The sequence below is a fragment of the Mytilus galloprovincialis genome, chromosome 11 (genome assembly GCF_965363235.1).
Source record: "Mytilus galloprovincialis chromosome 11, xbMytGall1.hap1.1, whole genome shotgun sequence".
NCBI classification, from domain to species: Eukaryota; Metazoa; Mollusca; class Bivalvia; order Mytilida; family Mytilidae; genus Mytilus; species Mytilus galloprovincialis.
Genome location: NC_134848.1, coordinates 47,757,071 through 47,775,231, shown reverse-complemented (window position 1 = coordinate 47,775,231; position 18,161 = coordinate 47,757,071). Strand labels below are relative to the sequence as shown.

Sequence of the window (18,161 nt, the reverse complement as noted above, 5' to 3'; positions counted from 1 at the left end):
ATGTCAGACGTTTCACAATTAATCTATAGATGATTGTTCATATCATGGTTGATCGTTATACGCTAAAGAATTAGTACTTTGTGCGCAGCCTTCATTCAATCGGATAACCGCATCTTCTGATTCCTGCCATAAGTCGACTAATTTGTTACTAAGGTAGCAGCAACCATTCCTGACGGAGGGTATTGTTTATTTCATGAAATGTTTGAACTGGGGTGTCCTTTCGTGCACTTTACGCCCAATAGTGTCCCATATATGCTCGATATGCTTTAAATGCGGGCTACGATCGGGCCAAGGAAGATAAACCGAATTCCATTGAAACAATGGATCTTCCTCAACGATTCTAATTTCCAACTTTTGCGAGCTCAGTACTTTATTGGATACGGGCAACTGTGTGTCTGTTCGTAGGCAATGGTCCCCGAAATGGTCTTATCGCACGATATTCAGTAGCGATGAGCCGATCTCGAACGGTTCTTGTTTAAAGTCTCCTGAATGGTCATCATTCTCTTTTTAGGATTGTATTGTTTGCAATGGGTTTCCTTCTGACAAACCTTCATTTTGCTTGATTTTCCCTAGCAGATGTTATAGGGGGTCTTTAACATCGTTTGTTGCCTGATTTGTATTCTCATTTTTATAGTGGAATGGTGATGACCAACAATACGTGCAATTGTCACAGCGACATACCTGCTTCTCTCATGCTGATTATCTGCCATCTTGCTGCAGTTTTGAGTTGTAGATGACCAATGACAAGGTGTCAATCACATAACTTTATAACTTTGGTTATTTAAAGTGTTATATACAATGAATACCATGAGGATAAAAACATCAGTTTTATTGTTTACGAGTACAGTATCTGCATGTGCAGATAAGAACATATCGAGTCGATGTTTAATGATTTAACTCAGGTGATATTTAAATAATGTTTAACTAGTTCTATTTCAACAAATTATATAAAAAAAAAAAAAAAGTGGTTTTTTTAATTTGAATTTGAATTTGGTGTTGCAATACTTTTTTCCATGTGTATAGGTCACAGTACGTGATTACATAGAAATCCTTGATTCGACAAAATGATTTTGTTTACGACTCGGACTATACGAAATGTGATCAAAAACTTGTATCAACGCAAACCGTATGTAATCAATATTGTAAATGTTTCGTGTTTATCCGTCTGTATATATAAGACATTTTCAATACTTGTTTAGTCGACTAAGATGATTCAGTGATGGCAGTGATCATTAGATTTGTTTTCTTCACACTTTTTTTCTGCATGCATGAAGGTATTATTGATTTGATATGTGGTATACCATTTTTATCATGACAAAGTCATGCGGATAAAGTTTGAATTTTTTATTCAAGAGCTATGGTCTTAGGACTAATTACCGCAAGTAATCTGTTTTTCCACATGTTGTAAAACGATTTTATGCTGTAAAGGATTATCAGTTGCATGAAAATGTAATATATTTCAGTCGACATTCATAAGCCGTATTGAGAATATTTATCTTAATATTAGTAAAAATAGTTAATTGTTGTTTGCTTTCCAATAATCCAAAAATACATGAATACGTAAAGTACACCAAGTGTATATGAATAACAAGTCTGTATTTATATGCCGGTACAGTTGACAACCACTTAATAATATATAAAATTGGCAACATGATTTACATTTTTTTCAAGCAATTTTAGGTTTGAATGAACAGTAGTTGTTTCTAATTAGCATTCACGGTTTTGTAAAAACAGTACCCAATTAACTTCCGATGGTTCAGTACAAAGTACATGATAAAAGTTGCAGTGACATAAATAATTGTTTATATAGCTTAAAACAAAAAATCATGTTATGGATTACAATTACAGGAATATAAAATAAGTATGGATGCTTCAATGTATTTGACAATTTTTAAAATTGTATGATAAATATCAATTGCAAACAGTAAGTCAATTAAACGTCAAAGACAACAAAAAAGTTCAAACAATCCAAAATAGAGAAAATATAACGTGTAAGGTGTTTTTTTTTCAATCGACTGATTAAGTTTAATTTCAAATGTAGGATTCTTCAAGTCAAGCCTAAAGTATAAACTTGTTTTTCAAAACTTTTGTTTAAATTGGTTTTAAAAATGTTGTCAAATTTAAGCTTTATAATAACGCTCGTCATTTTGTTGTTTAAGGAATGACTGTAATATGTTTCTGTCTATGAAGAAATAACATCACAAATGTGGTGTACACTAAATAACACGCGTAGCGGCTTATTTTAAAGTGTGCACCGCATTTTGTATTGTATTCAGTAAAGGCAGAATATAACAGTCATTTCTTATAATTTTATTCTAAATTCCCTTTTAAACTGGAGTAAATCATAAAACAAAGTTGACGACGTTACGGTCACATGACAAATTATGTCTTCAAGCTGATAAACAAAACAACCGCAGCCAATCAGAAACGCGTGACATTCAACATTAAATTATAAACGAATAAAAAAAACACCAAAGGATTAATATTCGAATAGAATCGTTGCGGATAAACAAGATTAATGTTTTTGCTACTGATAAGCTGGTTGAAAATACAAAGAAACAGAACATCAATTTGATGCGACCTTGTAGTAAAAAGTAAAATCACAAAAATACTGAATTTTCAGTAAAATCAATTCGGAAAGTCCATAATCACTTGCGTATACAAAATTAAACAGACGACAATAATATTGAAAAAAAATCAATAACCGTGGATCCCCCCCCCCCTGTTTTTAAATAGATAAGAAGGAAGTGATACTTGACATGATGATTTATCACGCACAGAAATATATAAATCATGCAGCACGTTTGACTAAACGGCGGCAACATTTTGTTATTTCATTGTCTGCAACAGATGACAGATCAACTATACGTAATATAGAATATACATATGAACGAGAATATCTTAAGAAAAAGTTTAAACATATGGAGATGACATGTATCTCAATATATAATCGAATTAAACTTTTGAAAGAAATCTGAATGCCTATTTTGAATCAAATGTCTGTAATCACAATCACTTTCAATATTGCAAACATACAACAAAAACAGACTTCACCACGCTTTGTGATGCATTTGTGTTTTGATTATTTATTGTTTGCAGTACATGTGTTTATCAACAGTGTGATGTGTATATCCATTTTCAGCACGTCATATTAAATGCATGTAAGCTTTAATAGAAAGGAGACTAAAAGAACAGTTTTCATTACTTGTAAGTTATTCTTTTATTATTTCATGTTCTGCCTTATCTTCGTTAAAATTATACAGTAGACGTACAAGAAAAAAATAACACTAAACCAGAGCATATAAAAACATTGAAACACAATCGTTATAATGAAAAATAAAACGCTGTCAAACAGATTATGTAATTGGCGGGATTAAGTTTTCCAGGTCAGATTTATTCACAGTTTTGTTCAAAGCCAAAAGCAATTTTGGGCTTATTTTTTTTTATTTATTTTTTCAAAAAAACCTTTAACAGTTGTGTTCTAAAATCAAAATGTTTCAATAAATAAAAACTCTTTCTTTTGTATATGACATTAAACCCGTCAAAAATAGTGTTAAGATACAATTTGGAAATACGTGTAATCTTATATTCACTGACCATTTTGTAATTCATAAGCCGATACAAAATATAGATAAAGCAAGTGTTAGTCGGTTGACACTTAACAAAAGACACTTAGCAAATACTACAAAACTTCTTCTTTTTTTATGTTCATCTATAACATTAACAAATCACGTTCCACATTTGATCTTTGTCGTTTCCTGTCTTCTTATAATTTAACTAGGAAGTTTTCTTTAAGTATAATACTTATATAACATTTAAGGTCGATGGCGCTTTTTACACGTAAGTACATTTTATACAGTGTTGTATATGTAACTTTAGACAAAATCTTCTCTTATACACTTTTTAATAATATTATTAATAAATCAATATGATTTATTATTTACAATATCATTTTATTTGTTTGAGTTATACAGAGTTACCTATCAATGTTTTAAATGCGATATCAATTAAATAAAAACATTTAGTTATTGGAAATTTACCTATGACTAATCAGATTCAAACCAATTAAATTCTTATTATAAATTTTTGTCTTTGTGCAAAGAAAAAAAAAACAGCATACCATCACCATACTTCGGTATTTTTACTGAATTGAACAGAATGCAATGATATTAAAAAAATCAATAACAGGGGATTTTTTTCCTGTCTTTAAATAGAAAAGAAGGAAGTGATACTTGACATGATGATAATTCATCACCAAAATTACATACAGCATGCTTGACTGAACAATGGCATCATTCTATGATTTCCTATATCAGATGACAAATCAACTATGCGGTATATTGAATAGCCATTAGAACAGGAGTGTATTTAACCAAAAGTTTAAAAATATGTAGATAGACATAACCCATGTCTTAATATATAATCGATTTAAACTTTTTGGAAGAAATCTGAATTTCATACTTGAAATAAATGTGTATGATCACAAATATTTTAAATATTGCAAACAAACAGAAAATATAGACTACTCCTTGCTTTTTAATGCGTCTGCCCCTTTTTATACTAAAATATTATATTATAGTACAGGTGTTTATGCACAATGTGATATTTACATCCCTTTCAGCACGCGCAATACAAGTTATGTTACCTTTAACAGGGACAATACGTTATCAACAAAACTGTTCAAATTATTCGTGAATTCTTTTTTATCATTTTATGTTGTGTCTAATGTCTAACTATTGAACATACACTGGACGTACAAAATAAATTAAACTAACAGCAAAAACTTTATAAGATTAATAATTTATATCAGCATTTTACTATAATATTACATGTATATATTATTGATGATTAGTGGGGCGCTTGGCATTAACGATAAACATTTCATTATTTTCAGCATGGAACATTACTTCTGATTTAGACTAATTACTTATACTGGGATATTGAAACTGATATGTTGATTTCCCCCCATATATCTACAACGTTTTTTATATGTTTCCTTGTCGTTGAAGGACAGGATGATGGTAAGTCACTATTTTTGAAAGTTCTTTGTTCGTATGTTTTACTTCTATAATTATTCATATATAAATAATGGGTTACGTAATTATATCAATACTTGATACTATTTTGTGTACCATTATTTGTCTGTTTGTCCACATTTTTATTAAACATTTATTTTTTTGACAACATAGTCTTAGTCAAACAGAATAGTATGGCCCTTATTGCCTTTGCATTGTGGCCATAAGTCTTTAATAACTGCTGTTGAAATTAACAAATAGTAATACGGTTTGTGTGGTTATCTAGTCATAAATAATCTAGTAAGAATACTTCATTCTTATGATGTCAAAATTAACATTTAACACAGACTTGTAACGCGTTACACAAGACTTTTACAAGAAATCTATTTCTATTTTTAGTCTTTTACTTTTAATATCGGAATTGAATTCGATCATCGCCTGGTCTTCAGTTAAATAACTTGAATGTAATTATAAATGATAAAATTGTTAATAGGAAAAATGGGTCAATTTTATGACTAAACGTAATATAAATGAAGTAGCGTACTTGTACTGTTTGAACATTTGGTATGTGCTTATAATTCTTATTTGATTTGCATATCAGGAAATACGTTAATATGATTGGTCGAGAGGACTTCCGGTAGCTATTCATGACGGTTTTTTTTTCGACGGACGACGTTGACCGAATTTCTTTTCGTTACAATATAAACAAGATGGTGGGGATAATAAAACACTACAAATCGACGTTATTTTCACGTCGCGTTAATCGTTAATTAAATAACAAACATAAAACATTTGTTTGAATGATTATAACAGTTTTTGTAGTTTATATTTTATCAGAAAGCATATTTCATGGAATACATATTTTTGCGTTAACCAACAAATATATGCATGCGCCAGGTTTATACATTGACCCTCATATACATTTATGTGTGGTAGGGATTATGAGTGTGGAAAAATAAATTTGTTCGATTTTAAAGAATTATAAGGATTAAACGCCTTTTTACAGGACTTAATTGGTGTATAAACTGGACTAAGTCACCCAAAACAATTTATTTGTTTGTGAGTGAATTGGTCGAGTTTATACACCAATAAATTCATTTAAAAAGGCGTTAAATCCTATAATTTAAACTCGTTCATTCTAATTATATGGTGTGTGAAATTAACAAAGGTATTAAAAATTACAAATTTATACAACAAATATACCAGACTATAATACAGAATACGTAAATCTTGCGTTTTTTTTACAGGGGATCTACGATTAGTTGGAGGAAATTATCCCTCAAAAGGACGCCTTGAGATCTATCATAACTCTACATGGGGAACAATATGTGATGATGGTTTCACAACTCCAGATGCAAATGTGGCTTGTCGACAACTTGGTTACAGGTATACGAAAACAAGCAATACATAACCCGTTCTGATGGAATGATCTGTAGCGGATATCAGGTTGTCTACTCTTAGACGGAAGGATATCAACCGTTTATCATAATGTTTACATATTTTAAATTGCTTTTATTAGCCGCTAGTCACAATATAAGGCTTTTTGTCCAATGAGCGTAGTGAACATGCTAAAAAAGGCTTCATATTGTGTCGCAGAGCTGATGAAATACGTAAATATGCAAATAACCAGATAACCGATTTATATGTTTGTATCTGTGTATTTTGCAATAGTTACATCACTTGCTTAATTTATATAACATCTCAAGAAAGCAATGTATCTCATGCTATTAATATATCACTTATCAAACATCTGTTTTAGAGGTGAAGAATTCAACATTTTAAAAATTAACTTTTTATATTTCACTTTTCATATACCTTCTGCCCTATCATATATTGCGTTTAACTATATCAGGTAAAACGTTACTCATGTGTGTGGTTATTCTACATGGTTCATGAAAATCTAAGTGTTCAAGACACACAAAACAAACTGCTTATTAATGGATTTAGCTTGCACTTCATTTTCTTTTACTAATATATTAATTATTTTTTTTCCCAAAAGGACATCCTCTTCAACATCTTACATGGCAGGTGGTGGAACAGGCCCGATATGGTTAGACGATATGAGTTGCGATGGTACAGAAAGGAGAATCGATAAGTGTAGTCATCGCGGATGGAATACACATGATTGTGGCCATGGTGAAGATGTTGGCGTAAGATGTACAGGAGAATATGATGGTAAAAAAAATAGAAATATGATTTGTTTTAGTTTTAACAACTTCTAAAAATATTTGAGAATCGTTACATATGTTAGGAAATGTGTTCCAGAACAGTTTCTATACCAATTTTATATACGCCTGCAGACAAGATTTTGAATGAAGCTGTTCCATACTAGATAGGTTTTGCACAGCTATATCATAAAACAGACTTTTTTAGTATTTTCAGAGGATTTGGTTTTTGAAAATGCTAACCTAGCATTGATTCTTATAAATCTACCGTAGAGTAAATTTTGAAAGGACGTTCCAGCATTTTGTTAGTTCTAGCTCTAGAACAATTTTGGGACGCATTTTATCAATAATTTTGTTTGTTGAGATGAATCGTTTTTCCCCTTCTTTTTAATTGATATATGTATTTTTAAATTGTCATATTATTGTATAAAAATATGTTTTTTTCTAGTTTTACGGTATGTGATGATTAAGTATTGGTCTGTTTTTATATTGTCAGTAATATTTTAATTTGTCAAGGCTTACATGTATGACAGTATTTACCAAAATTATCTTTACATATATAATCACATCAGGTTATATACTGGCTTGGTATTCAATCAGTTATACTTGGGTATAAAACCCATGACACAAGTCTAAAGTCACTTTGTAATCCAAGTGGTTTGCTATAAATACACATGAAGACAACAAAGAAGCTTCTCTGATGTTTATACACAAAACGCCGCCTCTATGATAATCAAGTTTCATCTTTAAAAGGCGCGCATTGAAATACAAAGTCCTTTAGAGTAGACGAATGCAGCACTTCAAGGTGTTCATAGCAATAATTCATTCCCAAAATTAGTTGTCAAGATTTTGAAAGTACTTCGGAAATCTTAATAAATTCGTGTAAATGATGGAACAGTCCTTGCAGTTGTTTGTTGTTTTTATTTTACATGTATAAACTTATCATGGAACCAAAAAAAATACATTAGACAATCATAAGTAATAAATCTTTCAAACGACTAGTACATTAAAATTTATATCAAGTTGTTTGTATGTAGATTAGACCGTTGGTTTTCCCGTTTAACACTAGTAATTTTGGGGCCCTTTATAGCTTGTTGTTCGGTGTGAGTCAAGGCTCCGTTTTGAAGGCCGTACATTGACCTATAATGGTTTATTTTTATAAATTGTTATTGGGATGGAGACTTGTCTCATTGGCACTCACACCACATCTTCCTATATCTATGTAAGTATTTTACATATTTTACATTGGTAAATTGTTTTTCCCAGCGAGTATATTCTTATTCCTTTTTATCTATCTTTTGTAACTAGAAAACAATGCATAAAAACTCCAAATTAAAGCCTCTTCTACCCCGTAGAGAACCAAGACACAGAGAAATGTTTGAATTGAATATCTTTCGTTAATATTATAAATTTAAAGGACATTTGGAATAAAGTAGCTCGGGTGTCTTCTTTTTTCTTGTTTATTGAAGTAGCAGATACCGTTGGTCTAGATCTTTGATAAATGAGCAAGTTTTGAGAGAAGTATGTAATTTATGTGTTATATTTTTGATGTAAATATAGAAAAGTGCAGGTTTTATCATAATTATGGCTGTAATTTAAAAATTAAAAAAAATCTCAATTGTGTTTGATCGGTTTTTTTCCAACTTTGCAAAATGAAGTGAGATAACTCAGAAAAAATAGTTTCATGATGGAAAGTGTTATAAATTTACCTATTTTAATCTGTAGCAAGTTGGATGACCATTTTTTTTCTTTTTTTTTTTTATCTGAAAGCATGTTTAACACTGCCATTAACCAAGGGAGGTTTAGCATGCCACAAAACCAGGTTCAACCCACCATTTTTTCATAAAATGCCCTGTACCAAGTCAGGAAAATGGCATTGTTTTTTGTGTTTGCTTTGTTTCGTTGTTGTTTCGTAGTTGTCATATATTTGATAAGTTTCCCTCAGTTTTAATTTGTAATCCGTATTTGTTTTTTCTCTATCGATTTAGAAATTTTGAACAGTGGTATACTACTGTTGCTTTTATTTATAAGAGCTGTCTTTTCGTTTAATATCTTAAAATTATATCAGACTGTTTTCTTGTTACCCCACACAATTTGATTTTCAATCGATTATCTATACACAATCAAACAATATTGTACAAATTGTTGAATAAAAGTCCGGTGACCTATACATTTTTGTTTATTTGATTAAAACTTCATTTTAATAAATTATTAAAAAACGTCTATCAATTTGAATTAAGACGCCCCCCCCCCATCCACCTTTATACCAATTTTTGTCAGTATAATAACATGCTACCGGTATTAAACGGTCAATTTCATGTTTATTTCAATATTATTCGTTAATTTCAGCTTTCTTAACCAGTTTCATTTGTCATATTCTCGAAATTATATACTCATATTGCAGTTTATAATATCACATTATTTTGCCTTCAGGAAATGGAGACTGGGGTTCATGGTCAATCTGGACAAGGTGTAGTTCTAGTTATGAATCTTGTTTTCAAACGAGAAACCGCCTATGTAATAATCCAGTATAATTGTCAAATCGTTTATATTGTAATGGGAAGTCCTTTGAAGTACTCAAATGCAGTACTGCAAGGTGTAGAGGTATGGTTGTCTTCTATTTTATCGTAATTTCTTGAAAGCAGTTGTAATCTATCTTTTAGATGCTACTGAAAATATATCCAAGGTACAACTAAAATCTTAATAAATTAATATGAAAAAAAAAAGATAAGATGCTAGCTGTTATTCGTTGTTTTTGATTTACTAGTGTTGAACTTATTATGACAACAGTACATTTCTGTCACACAATTATGGGTGTTTAACCTTTGAAACAACGAGTGTGTAACATTTTATGATAAGTAGTTAAACAAATATTACAATGTTTTATGTAACAATTTTTAATTACGCCAGTATACTACTATTGCCTTTATTTGACACATATTCTTTCCTGGTATACTGTTTTTTTGTCTTCACAAAGTATGTTTTTATTCTTTTTAATCCATGTTGTGTTACTAGAAACACATATAACATTGAAGTGAAGACATCCACGCTCCATGAAAATCAATATACAGCTAAGGGTTTGAATATTTTTAGTTGCTATGACAAAATTATAGAAAAAATGGATTTAAACACATTAATGTCAGAATAGTAGAATGTTTTAACTTCTGTCAATGTTATGGTTATCTAAATATAATTCGTTTTATTTCAACTTTACTGATAGTGTTACTGTCTTTTTCTCGAAATCATTTTCATATTGCAGCCTTCGATTTTTAATTATATTTCTGATAGTAAATGGAAACTGGGGATCATGGTCAAGCTGGACAACGTGTAGTGCTAGTTGTGATTCTGGCTTTAAAACAAGAGACAGAGTCTGTAACAATCCGGTGCCATCAATTAATGGTTCATACTGTAATGGGAAGTCCTTTGAAGTACTTAAATGCAATACTGCGAGATGTCGAGGTATGCTTGTATTTATGCTTGTGTTATAAAGAGGACTTATTTCACACTGATAAATGTACATAGAAGAAATAACGATGTTGGCTGATTAAGTATGCTTTCGTTCGAGCAGCTATTAATTAGTGTAATGTCCAGTGGAATGCATAAACGTTAAACCTACGCCTTAAAAGAATAACACAAACAAAAATAAATCAATAATGCAATGTAGTTCAAACAAGAATGAGAGGAAATAATGTATTACATAATAAGATAGTACGGTCACTACGTACAGAATCGCTTTGCTGCAAAGTGTTCTTACACAAATATTGAAGTTCTGTTAGAATTCTTTTTCCATCCAATCAGCACATTTATTTCATAACAGTTTATATATAAAAAAAGAAGATGTGGTATGATTGCCAATCTGACAACTCAACAAGAGACCTAAATGACAGAAATTAACATCTATAGGACATCGTACGACCTTCAACAATGAGCAAAGCCCACACCACAAAGTCAGTTATAAAAAGCCCCGAAATAAAAATGAAAAACAATTAAAACGAGAACACTAACGGCGTTATTTATGTACAAAAATGAAAGAAAAACAAAATTTTACACATAAATTAACGACAACCACGTGCACTGAATTACAGGCTCCTGTCTTGGGACAGGCACATACAAACATATGATGTGGCGGGGTTAAAAATGTTAGCGGGATCCCAACCCTCCCCCTAACCGGATTGCTAGTTCAAAACCACTAACAACTACTAAAAAACAACATGCATCTAAGATTAAATTATATATCTGTACACATCCAAAGTTCAATGGATTTAATATAAAGACGTCATAACATCAGAGAAAAACTTAACCATAGACTATTATAATACAAACAAAAATGACAGCATTGTTTTTTCATCGTTTCAGTTGATGGGAGTTTGGGAAGCTGGAGTATATGGTCAGTTTGCAATGCAACTCGTGGTGGTTGCGTAAAGAAACGTAAACGTAATTGCAACTATCCATGTCCATCCGCCGGGGTATCGACATGTTCAGGGATTGGTGAAGAAACACTACTTTGTGCCACAAGTAAATGTCCAGGTGAGTATTTGTTTCTCAAAACTGTATTTTTCAAGTTTCTATGTTATGCTTTTCGAATCGATTACCATTGTAAATCAATAGGTCAGTTAAATATGTTTTCCAAAAGACGCCTGTTATATGAATGCACCTCCTTTTGTCATAACTAAGTTGTTTTCTTTTTATCAAGTTAGTTATTTCTAAAACACACAACAAAGATGACGTTTAGTTTATATGTCACTCATTTGAATGACTTTTTACAGCACACTTGCGACTTTCACGAATTTCAAAAATAAAATCACTTTTACTGGTGAGTATCTAATAAGTTGCAACTGTCCGCATCAGGAACATATACATATTAGAAACTGTTTTTATCAATCTATGTTTTAGTCAATGGAGACTGGACAGATTGGCAAGTATGGAGCGTATGTTCGTCCTCGTGTGGTTCAGGAATTAGGAAAAGGACTAGACTTTGTGATAATCCGCCGCCATCCTATGGCGGTAGGTTATGTAATAGAAATACTTTAACTTGGGTTCTTGCAATACACATGAATGTCCTGGTATGTATATTGAATGATTTTTTGGTAGATTGGCTATTTTTTTAGCAATAAATAAAAGGTTAATCAAAACTAAAATTGCTATCACTGAGTCCGATATGATTAAAAATTCATTTTAAATATTACGCCAGTAATTAAATAAGAATACGATGTCATACTAAGTAACACCGTTTCATGTATGATAATAACAAGCCTAGAAGGTGCATAATATTATGCATATGGCAACTTTATATTTACGCGAATCTTTTATCAAGGAACTACATACAAATCATCTTTGTAGATATGCAGAAATATTCTAGTACAAGTATATGAAATATAACTATTTTCCAAAGGAAAAGTCAAACTCATAAGTCATAATTTTATGACAAATCAAAACGAAAACACAAAAACAGCAAATAGACAAACAACAGTATGCAAAACACATAATAGAAAACTGAAGACTGGACAAAAAACCTATCATCATATGCCAACCGGTGATAATTATAACTTTTATCATCACATTCGAGAAAAAAAGATAGGATTTTTGTAACGAATATTTGAATATATTCGTCACCATGTGTGCAACGAATCTTCCATAACAGTCAAACAACTTGTGATGGCTGCTTTCTTTCACTTCAATAATATATAATACAAAACAAGTTATGTCAATCTCATTTAAATGCCTGATTGGTCTTTACTGTAAGAAATATACAATGATCTTGTTGTTTGTTATTCAAGTCGATGGTGAGTGGAGTGGATGGTCTTCCTGGAATATCTGCAGTGCAACATGTAATGGTGGAATTCAGGATAGAAATCGGAAATGTGAATTTCCTGCAAACGAACACCCATAGAAAGTCGTCCTTGTCACATCCTCGATTGTGAAAGTAATTTGATGTTTCATTTTAGAAATATGTTATTTGAGTCTAATTCAGGTTACGTGCCGACTCCGGTCTATTTATGATTATATCTTTTTTTCTGCGTCTGATTTCAAAAGTGCGGATAGAGCCTGCATCTTATTTGTGACTTGAGATGCTTTCGCTGATGTCAAACCCGGTCTCGCTCCTTTTTAGTACAGAACATGAGATTCAATTTCGTTTGTTACATTGATTTATATCTTACAAATTATTTTTTTGAGTTGACAACATCGGTAAACAACAGTTACTGTCGGGCAAATATACTCATATTTATCATGTATTTGTGTATAGAAAAATGTTAAAAGCCATGCCTGGAAACATTTCATTATTGGCGGCAATATTAACTAGGTATCATTGACTCATAATTACAAAAGGTATTACAAAACTAGTGCATAGCACTGGTCCCCAATAATGTTTTGAACTGGACAACACAACACAAGTAGCAGTGTCAATATTAAGAACGCATATAACAAAACTGTCTGTGACTCGTTATCGTTCATATTAATTTATTATTTCGATCATATCATATGCTTTTCTACAAAACAATTATAACTTTGTAGTTGATGGGCAGTGGGGGACATGGCAAGAATGGGAAGTTTGCAATACTACCTGTGGAAACGGAACTCAACAAAGATTACGAAAATGTGACAATCCTTCGCCGTATTTTAATGGATCTGAATGTATAGGACTTGATATTGACATCCAACCTTGCCATCAAGGGATATGTTCAGGTAAAATCAATTGGTGATCTTGTATCCTATTCGTGGTTTATATACACTTGTTCTAGTGTACTCATACAATAGATTCATATATATCAGATCCTGTCTTTGTTCGATACGCAGGCTGAAATATCTTAGAAGTGAACAGTAGATTTTATAAAATATTCTTCTTTCACATATCTTTAATGTGGTGAATATTTTTTAAAGCGTTATGAACAGATTTAAGTTACTTAATTCATCGCACAGATCAAAAGTGTTCCACCTCTGAAGTTTTGAGGTAGAACCCTTTAGTGTAGTGTTTTTACTGACTCTTTATCTTTTTGACTTTTTTTTAGTCATTTTATAGAAAATATGTGGTTTTCCCCAGACATCGTTCACTGCTGTGACACTGCGAAGTACCGACATATAAACAACACAATCAGACGTTCCGTATAATAGCAAATTTATGATTAGTATTTTTCATAAATGTACATATTATGATCTACAAATCTTTATCTTTCAATGCTATTACATATTGTAAAGTGTGCATACACATTGTGTGATCTCAAATCTGCAATGCTGTTTCTCACAAACTCTGATTTTATTCATTTGCGAAATATGCACCTATTTGATAAAAAAATTATTCAGAATCTATATCAATGCAATAAAATACTTTCGAATTTCATTTGATTTACAGATATCTAAATACAGCCAAAAAAAGGATATACCAAACTTGGTCTCAACTGTAATTCTTGGAATTGTTGCCGCTCTTTGCATTGTCGTTACAACTGTCATAACGTGTATAGCTTTATTTGTATTTCGCAGATTCAGACCAGGTAAAATTGATAATATAAAAAAGAAGATGTGGTATGATTGCCAATGAGACAACTATCCACAAAAGACCAAAATGACACAGACATTAACAACTATAGGTCACCGTACGGCCTTCAACAATGAGCAAAGCCCATACCGCATAGTCAGCTATAAAAGGCCCCGATAAGACAATGTAAAACAATTCAAACGAGAAAACTAACGGCCTTATTTATGTAAAAAAAATGAACGAAAAACAAATATGTATAAGTTTATTTCAGTTATAAAAGTTAAAGAAATTAGTATCCTACATCGAATATTTCAATTATAACTTAAACCATGAAACACTCAATTTTCTAACGTGACTTTTAAAAAATCCGGTTCTATATTCATATAGGCATATATGTATCGAGTACTTCGAATACTTGTTGCAAAATTTATACTTTAAACACATAATGGAAAAAGCAAAGTTATAGTTATTATAAGCACAGAATGGAAAATTGTACCAATGTTCAAATTTTGAATGATAGCCAAAGGTAATGTCTGTTTAAAGTTTACAGTAATTTTCAACCTGCTCAAAATTGTATATGCCATCAAGAAATGATATATTTCCGTGTCTTCTAAAAGCGAAATATGAATAGTCAAAAGTGTAATAAAGCGTAGTCGAAGGTGTAATGAAACAAAGTCAAAAGTGTCATTATCCATAGCCAAAAGTATTATAAAACATCATTACATTGGTTGCAATTTATTACATTAAATTCCCAGTAAAATAAATATCGAAAATTTGACATGTGAAATAAACGTAGTTATTTCACTCCTCTGGATTCATACACCAATAGTTGTTGGCTAGACGTCGATTACGTCGGATCAAAACAAATTGTGAATGCGTAGAAAAAGATATAGTTCCTTACATTTTCTTCTTTAATTTCATAAAAAAATAAGCCATTTGCCAAATTAATAAAATGTATAATTAATCAAAAATTTCGAATATCGAAAAATATTGAACTCGTGACCGAAAAACACTGATAATTACCTTGTGCGCTACACGCATTTGTTAATTAATGTATTGTTCGTTCACTCGATGAATATTTTCTTCATTTGGATTCTTCCATTAGTAATTCTTTAATAAAAGAGAAATTCAAGAAATTAATTTGAATGTCCAGTTGTCAGTGGTCGCCCTATGTCCCCCATGGGACGAAGTGGATTAAGTCAAGTCCAGTTGCCTTTGATATGTCATCTTATCATAATTTAATGTTGGTTGTAACGCGTCATTTTAATGGCTGACTGTGTTTCGTTTATCAGCTCATAAACATAATTTTGTCATTTGACATTGACGTCATTACCGTTTGTTTGTGTCTTACTCCGGCATGTATTGAATTTGAAATTAGATTATAAAGAATTACTGTCTATTCGAAATAACATTAAAAACAATTGTGGTGCTCATTTTAAAATAATCCGTGGATTTGTCAGTATGCAAAACATATTTGATGTTAATTCGTCATAAACAGAAACAAATTTACACAGTCATTCCTAAAAATTCCTAACAGTTACCCAAATGATATTGAGTTGAGGTGATACTAAGTATTTTCACTGAAATGTCGTATTTACAGAAATTGTGTATATGTTAAATATATATGTCCGCATGATAACTTTGGTTATTATATTAAAGTCTGTAATTTTATTTTTTAGAGGAAAGAATGATAAATGGAAGGTAAGTTCTAATTTCAATCAATAATCATATTTGTTGTATCTGCAAAAATATGTTGATACAGAATATTTATTCAATTTCCAGTGTGTTGGTGACCAACATTAAAGGCTCTATTGAGATTTTGAACTTAATACAACATATATTGTTTGGGTTTTTTTTATGGCCCCGCAACGAAGTTGTCAGTGCCATATAGTTTTACCCTTGTCCGGCATTCCTAAATTCCGTAATTCTGTCATTCCGTAATTCCGCAACAAATCATTATACAGACTTTTTTCCAAATGCCTTCAGATATTGGGCTAATTTTTGTATTTGAGTTAAAAATGATGAGATACAGATCAAGTTGAAGTTCTGTTCTGCTACACTATATTATGCCGAAATTACGGGCTTTGGACTTTGAGAATTTGTTGAAAATCACAGTTATACGGTCACTTTTTCTAAACGCCTTCAGATATTAGGCTGATTTTTGGTATGTAAGTTAACCATGATGAGTTACAGGTCAAGTTTAAGCTAAGTTCTGCTTTGCTAATTTTTGCAGAAATTACGGGCTTTGGACTTTGATAAATTATTGAAAATCACAGTTGTATAGTTTTTTTTCTTTACGGCTCCAGATTTTGAGCTGATGTTTGATATATGAGACTACCAACATGTTTGTGTCCACATGTGTTTATTTTGAAATTGCAGATTTTTCAACTTTTTGGGACGGGGCCATTCGTGTCGCTTTGACACATCTAGTTAAGAAATAAATGCTTCATTTTGGAAATTCATTTGAGTGTAAAAGCGTTGTCTGAAATACATTTTGAATGAAGCACGGAAGTGCTTTATTTGATAAATGTGCGCACGGTCAACGCTTTAACAACCATATGAAATAACTTAACGAAGGATTCACAACTTATAAATACATATTTTCGTTATGATCATGAAAACACGATTACTATCAAGTTTTTTCTTTTATCTACATGTGTACTTTATTGTGGAAACGTGTGTCATCATGCATTTTACAACTTATGCAATTCATTATGTAATGAAGAATGACTCGAGGTTTCTGTTAGAAAATCAAAATAACGTATTAAAATAAAATATACATACAATGTAAAAATTGATTATTGTTCTTTAAAGTTTGCAAAATCTATATGCATGTTAATATCAGATACACTTATTTCAAAGAAATAAAAACAAATTTGCATACGTATTGTTTTTTTACATAAACGTAGCAATACATTTTTTGTAGTTGACCACAAATCATTTATTCATATTTCAGCAACACTGAAAATCTTCTTGAATTAAGAGTAACAAGCCAACAAAATGATTATGATTGCGACGAACCGAATGACCTGTATGACACCTGCAATGATGAAAGTATTGTTTCTGTCAATACTCAGATCGCTGCAGATAATATCGAAACCGGTGCTAATGCTAAAATTCCATGCAATGATGACAGTGGTGACGAAGTATACGAGAATCTAAAAATAGCTTGAAGCTATGTTTTTCCACGTACTCATTTTAAACTTGAATTGTAGTTGTCTGCATTTTTTTCTAAGATAGTTTAACTATAACATTAAAAAACTGACATTGGTATGCAGTTCCATAATAAAAAAAAGCTATGTACAGTGTTCAAATCGGGGCATTTAACAACTTACTTTCCGGTAAGTGTTTTGCTCATATTTTTTTCAATTTGGTCACCAGTGGATAGTTATTTCATTTGCAAACAGATCTCAATTAGTTATTTCGATAAAAATTTAACACAATATCTCTCATATATCATTTTCTAAACACACATATATATATTATATATATATATATATTTGATAAGGA

At 31.2% G+C, this 18,161-nt stretch overlaps 1 long non-coding RNA gene across 1 annotated transcript; it reads left to right on the top strand.

Moving 5' to 3' along the window:
- Positions 1-14,550: 14,550 nt before the first annotated feature.
- Positions 14,551-18,128, top strand: LOC143052290 (uncharacterized). The gene is made up of 3 exons (XR_012971065.1): positions 14,551-14,667; positions 16,331-16,352; positions 17,608-18,128. It is a non-coding gene; the product is annotated as an uncharacterized LOC143052290 (long non-coding RNA).
- The last annotated feature ends 33 nt before the right edge of the window (positions 18,129-18,161 follow it).